Raw genomic sequence first — 7,600 nt, forward strand, 5'->3', positions numbered from 1 at the left:
AAGTTTTAGCTATGTAATAGTAACTCATGTGCATGTAAGTTGTATTTTCTTGTTTCCTTCAGTGTTAAATAAAGCAGATTTTAATATTACAAATGTTGTAATCTTAAGGATTTAGTTAAGTTATAAAGCTATTAGCTATAGCACTATTACTTACAGCCCTAGGCCTCTTCAAGCAGTGGTCCTGTATGTATTGTGCATTGACCACAAAAAGTGGTACATGATACAGTATTGAATTTACTAGATGGCAATTTTCTATGTTATAATTTTAACTTATTAGTTGTTGATCTAGATTATAGATTTATTTTTATGGATCCAGTCAGTGCTACAGTACTATTAACATGAATACCTCCTTATATATACGCTTCATTAAGATAAAAATAAAATTTTATGACAAAACTCTGATCCCAGCCCCTCTACTATCCACCTTTGATGGACTGGAGTTCTATGGGAGGCAAGATAATCTATGAAAAACTTTAATGAGCATGATTCTATTATTTAGGATCTAATTCAATTAAGTCAGAAAGCTGCATGAATGATAGTATTGATGCATGATGATAAAACAGCTTGTGTATAAAGCTACTGGACATCATAGGCAACTGATACCTTAATAGTCCACATCTAGAATAATACAAATAATAAGATAGTTTCATAATTATTGCAACTAGCATTTTATTCAGTAACAGTGCCAGTAAAACGGTCAAAGTTCTCTGGTATTCATTTATTCATTACCACTTTTTAGTATGTTTTTTCCACCCAGTCCACAAGTCTACTTTAAGATTATCTACTTAGTCAATTGTTGATATGGCTCAGTTGTAAATAGAATTATGCTTTTTAGACCCACAAATAAAAATTAAGAAAAAAGAAGAAACTTTTGTTAACTACAGATATTGCAAATGTCAACTCTGACCATGGGAATGTTGTATCCTTAGGTGTATTAAATTGTCATAATAGTCACATGAAGTGGTTCCAACAGTTGTACTAATGATAGTGCAAATGAATTTGTCAAAACTTCTGGCAAAATAAAATATTTATCAAAAACAACAATAACAACAACAACAACAACAATAATAATAATAATAATAAAATAATCTGTTCGGTCTTGCTCTTGGTCTTATTGGATTTATAATAACAATAATAATAATAATCCTAATAATAATAATAATAATAATAATAATAATAATAATAATAATAATAATAATAATAATAATAATAATAATAATAATAATAATAATAATAGTAATAATAATAATAATAATAATAGTAATAATAATAATAATAATAATAATAATAATAGTAATAATAATAATAATAATAATAATAATAATAGTAATAATAATAATAATAATAGTAATAATAAAATGTATTTTTATGCATTGATAGTTTTAATTAGTTTAAATCATCTTAGCACCATTAAAGTTCAGTTAAACTATATTTGCGGTAAGTCGCTGTCTTTGCCGGACCCTTTTTACCTTGCCTCTTCAAAATGTATAATGTATTCTTAATCCTTTTGCATACAACACATGTACATGTAATACTAACAATAATACATATTAGCAATAAAACACCTGATACTGTGATAATAAGTACAATACCTATAATACCTATAATAACATATGTATCATATACATATATCATACTAACCAGTATTAATATTAAGACTTTTTGTTATAGGTGTTGCAGTAGAGGATGTTTGTACAGTAGTTGTGACATTAGTGTTAGTAGGATGTGTATCTATTAATGCAATACTTGAGTATGTAATATAAACACATACATTATACTTACCAAATGCTAGTGTAAATGGTTCACTACTACCAGCCTCATTACTAACTACAATACTGATATTACACTGTTCATATATTGGTATGCCTGATACTGATCTTGTTGTATTTACTGACATATGAGCAAATTTCACTATATATGTAGCTGACAAGAAAAAACCAGTTCCACATCGTATAATAACTGTAACATCCTCAGGAGCTTCACCAGTACAGACCAATGTAATCTATAATAGTGATAATAAATAATAACTACAAAAATGATATAATTATTACTGGTATATTGAAAGAAGCAGTAACACTAGTCTCATTATATGCTGTTATCCCACTCAAACCAGCTTTTGTCACTGATCTTGGTCCTAAGTAAACAAAAAATCATTCATTCAGTAATTATTGTTTATTATACCTCTTTGATATGAGAATGTATCATTATTAGATATTCCTTCTCCTAATTCATTAACTCCAGTTATAACAAATGTATAACAATGAATAAATAATTTTTTATCCACAAACTGATAACTGGTACCATATACTAATACAGTATCCACTAGACTACCAGTAATAGCATCATATATATTGAGTATGTAATATAGTATAGATACTCCATCATCAACTGTAGGAGCAGTCCATGTTATATCAATAGTAGAACAATCATCAATTGAAGATTCAATGTTAGTAACTGGTCCAAGAAAACCTAGTGTATACCAGTAAGATGTTTAGAGGAAGAAAATTTTGATAAATTTGGTCATTCACCAAAACAAAATTGAAACTTTTCAAACCAAAGGGCAAATCTAGGATTTATTTTTTTGGTAGATAACTATAAGATGGGAGGGGTAGTTACGGGATGTGGTCAACCTACTGCATGATGCAGACCTTTTAAGAAAGTCTCAATTTTAAGACTAAGTCTACTAAAATGAGTGCATCTGCTTTACAGTTTACATACACAGTGGCGTAGGAAGCAGGGAGGCAGGAGCCCCCTTAATTTTTAATTCAACTTTCTTAACTCAGTCTATTAATTAATTTATTAATAATAATTTCATTTTAGCCTCTCTTCTCCAAAATCTTCCTATGCTTCTGATACATGTAGGTAAAACTAAAATTAAATTACTTAGCTCTAAAAAATATTTTTGACCCTAGGCCATCACTAAAAAATTTAGCAATTTGCACTAAAAATTGTCCCTCAAAAATTAATTAACAGCTACAGTACTTACCAAATATAAAAGATGACATGTCATTAAAGGTTCCTCCATCATTACTTAATAATACATTAACAATAAATGTATTATCAGATAACAATATGGAACTAGTACTTCCAGTTACAGCCATCATTTGATCATTAAATTGTGTTGATACACTGGCATTGTGTATTATTTCATCATCAGTATTTAGTATACTAACTGTTACACTATTAGGATACTCTCCTTTACATATTGTACTGATCTATTATTGTGGGAATAAATGAATTGAAGTTATTTAAAATTTAAGAAAAATACAATCATAGTTTTATGAATACCTTTTATAACAGCTACATGTAGGTTTGCTATTGTGAAATGATGTTTATTGAATATACTTACATTAATACTAATATTCAATGATATTTGTTGTCCATCAATTACTGGTACCACTGATACAGGAGGAGTAATGAGAGGAACTGAAAGATACACTGTGAACATATACATGAAGCCATAGTAATGCTAACCTGTTTCATAATAAAAACGGATATTATTGGATGATCCTATTCCAACATCATTAATAGCAGAAACTGATACATTATTTAATATACAAGGATCAGGATTAGTAGCTGATGTAAAATTAGTATTATTGGTAGTAATGGTCACTAATTCATTGACTATATAGTATCCAGTGATAGGTACATTATCCAGTGTATAAGGAGCTGTCCATGTTAATAATACACTGGATCCGTCATCAATAAAGGTATAATCCAGATCAACCACACTGGCCAATAGACCTAAAGAAGTGACTAATGATGCATTCACACACACACACACACACACACACACACACACACACACTAACCTTGTATCATTAGTATTACCGTTTTACTGAATACTATTTTAGGAGGATCAAGAGTAATAGCTCGACACTTTACTTCAGTGTTATTATTATTATCATAGGCTATTGCTTGTAACTCTACTTTTCTAGTACCGCCATTATTAGTTGTCGTGCCTCTAAATCCACTAGCTATAACATCTATATTAGTAGCTGCTGTATTATTAACCCTGAAGGAAAGATCATCACCAGTTCCTTCACAAGAGAAGACAACAGTAGAGTTGAGTGTTGTATTAATAGACACTGGCTGAACCGTTATATCTATGGACATTCACAATAAAAATAACAAAATAGTTGTAGAATACTTACCAGTACAATCAATATATTGCAGCAAAAGAAAGAAAATTAAAGCTAAAACCGTTATATTTTTTATCATTTTCAACGAAGTAAAACAGTATCAGCCCACCATAAACACTGGGGCGTAGCTGCTAAAATTCATTTTGATCAAGTGACATTATCACAATATAGATATGATTATCACTTACCCGCCCTCTAAGTCATGTTAGCCCGCATGATAATAAATGATATAGGTTAGATCTACTTTTGGGGTGCGTCTACTATCTAGGCACTAAGCTCAATATGGTCTGCATTTCTGCAACTACACTACTAAGGACTTTGTTTTTCTTTGCACTTCGTTGTCAGTTGTTTCATTGTGCTAGTCAGCCTAGTGAGTATCAGTATTCCATAAATGCTACCTAACAATTATACAATACTAGATATAACGGTTCAGCCAGTCTCTATTAATACAACACTCAACTCTACTGTTGTCTTCTCTTGTGAAGGAACTGGTAATGAACTTAGTGTCAGAGTTAATGATGAGCTGGCTACAGATTCAGATATAGTGGCTAAAGGATTCAGTGTAATAACAAGATTAATCAATAATGATAGTGCTATAAGAGCAGAGCTAAAAGCAGTAGCTTATGATCACAATAATAATACTGAAGTAACATGTAACGCTTATACCTGGCGTAATGAGTCTGATCCTGATTCTCTTGAGGTTAAGACCAGTAATACATCAAAATTGATAATACAAGGTTAGGCCACTCCAATTAGATTCAAGTAGCCACTAACCAGACCTGCCCTCTGTGCCTTCGGCACAGAGGGCAGGTCTGGCTACGTGAGACTGTCAGACTGCACCCCAATATGATTCCACACAATCACTAATCATTCTAGTGCATGCAGTTTATAAACACCAGAAATAGGCCAAGACATCCAACTACAAATTTTTTACCACAAACTCGAATTGTATTTGCATGGCAACAATAGTATTTTAAAACTTTAATACTTACAGCTTTTGTTTAGAAGTACCATTAATAATAATAATTTGATTAATACTTAAAAGTGGGTGTGGTTGCATTAAAGTGGTATGGTATTATTGATATTAGAGCTGAAAGGGATTGGAAACAGTTCATGTGATCCCATAGCAATGAATGGAGAATGTGCGTCGTAATTCGTGTCCAAAAAATTCAATTAATTTTTATTACCTTGAGAGTCAAGTCAGTCAACCAGAGGAGAGAGGAAGGCTTTATCTAGGTTTTGTTGCAAGATAGTTTGTAACTGAGGTAGCTCTTGTAGTTAATAATGTTGTATACTGGTATGATTATTTATTAAAATTTTAAAAATACATATGATTGCACCTGAAATCCATGTATAAATTGACTATTTTCAGTGATAACTTACATAAAAACAGTTTTGTACCTATAACTCACCATCAAAGAATAAACAATGAAAGTCTATAGCATACCAAGCAACTATAAGTAGGCCTGCATGCATTGTAATGGCATACTCTCAAATTTTATTCAATACTCTTGTGGTAGTAATGGACACTTTTAGAAAAAATTATTGTCTTTTCTTGTACCTCTACCAGTAGTACCAAAGTCAGGCAAAGATCCTACTGTAACAATTTTTGCTACAGTAATTACTGAAGTGCTATATACTTTAGTGCAATGACTTATAATTTTACTTGTATGTTCTTTATAGGTCATATGACAAAATAATATTTAGACATTTTAAAACAGCAAAATTCTTTATAAATTTATATTAATTCCTATCCCTATAAAAGATGCTGTCTATATTTCTGCTGTAGAATATACGGAACAATGTGAACTGTCACTTGCATGTGCATGCTGGGGCAAACCATAATGACACTAAATAATAATTGTTTTTCATGCAGAAGAACTTTAGTCTTTATTGTTTTTCCATTTTGCCTTTATAAGAGGACAATATTTTGATAATTAGTAACCTTTAAACAACCACTACAAGTTGGAGGCCATTATACTGCATAAGGACACCTAGAAATAGGAAAGTGTGGGTGTTTCTAATCCATTTTAATTATCATAGATATTAGAGACTATGTTTCCCTGGTAGATTATGTGCATGATTAGTCTCGCGTAGCCAGACCACTACCCCGCAGGTACGGAGGGCGTGGTCTGGCTACGCGAGACTAATGCATGATTGGACTGAGCGTTAAATAAAATGAATTTGAACATGTGGCTAGCTTTTTATGGGGAATTAATGAATTTTTGGTTTTTAATGATAATTATTTGATTAAAACTTAAAAGTGGGTGTAGTGCATTGAAGTAGTATGGTATATCATAGATATTAAAGACTATGTGGCTGGAATAGGAAACTAGGTTTTCCCTGGTGGACAATTAATGTTCATGATTGGATTGGGTGTTAAATTGAATGAATTTGAGCATGAGGAATTAATGAATTTTTGGTTTTTTAAATGACTCATATTTTAGATTTGGCAACATTAGCTACAATATATAATTTTTTCAATTTTTTCAACAGTGAAAATATCAAAAAATCTTCACCCAAAAGAAGAAACCTCTGCTTATTGTGTAAAAGCTGTAATAGGTAATGCAGTTGACTGTTAGCAAAAAGAGTATTTTGGATATTACTTCTCTAACTAGCAAATCAGTAAATTAAGCTATGACAGTTCCATGCACAATGATTGTGGTACCATTTTCAATGATCTTTTTAGTCCATTTTTCCCCATGTGATGGAGCAACAGGTACATAAAGTTTGCAATTTTGCAACTAATACAAATTTAAACAATATCACAGTATACCGTATAATGCAAAATTTTCGAGGGCTATAAATCTTGCAGATTTGTTTAAAATTTTATTTTACAAATTTAATTTTTGCAAAGTTATGCCGTCTGCCATCTTGTACCGTAATAATTTGATTTTTGAGGAAGTAATTTTTGCAAATCTTTAAAAAATTACAAAATCCACAAAATTGTTGCTACAAATGTATATGGTACTTACAAAATAACAATAGTATTAGTATTTTTTATTACAGATATGTCACACAAACACTAAAGTATTGAAATATTATCAAAATAAAAATCAACATTGCTGAGTAGCTATTTTTAACCAAATTCACCAAAATCCAGTGACAGTCATTGGCCAAACAGATGATACTACATGGTTTGCTAGTTTCCTATCTCGGTTACGTAGTCTTTAATATACAATCATAAGGATTGAAAATGGGGCATCTCCATGTATATGCCTTGCTAGTACGTGGACATGGGTTTACATTTGTATCTACGGGGGGCTGTCTAGCAAAAATGTCCTTTTGAGACCTGAACATCATAATTTGCACTGAATATTTGCTCTGAAATAAAAACACTTCTAACAAAATTTGTTTAGTCTGTATCTGGTCCGTCAATTGGTCCATAATTTGGATCCATTGGCCTGGTCCGGTCTGTTTTTTAGGGACAATCACAAATTTTGCAGATTTTGTGAATT

This window comes from Amphimedon queenslandica, unplaced genomic scaffold (genome assembly GCF_000090795.2).
Source record: "Amphimedon queenslandica unplaced genomic scaffold, v1.1 AMPQUscaffold_12915, whole genome shotgun sequence".
NCBI lineage: Eukaryota > Metazoa > Porifera > Demospongiae > Haplosclerida > Niphatidae > Amphimedon > Amphimedon queenslandica.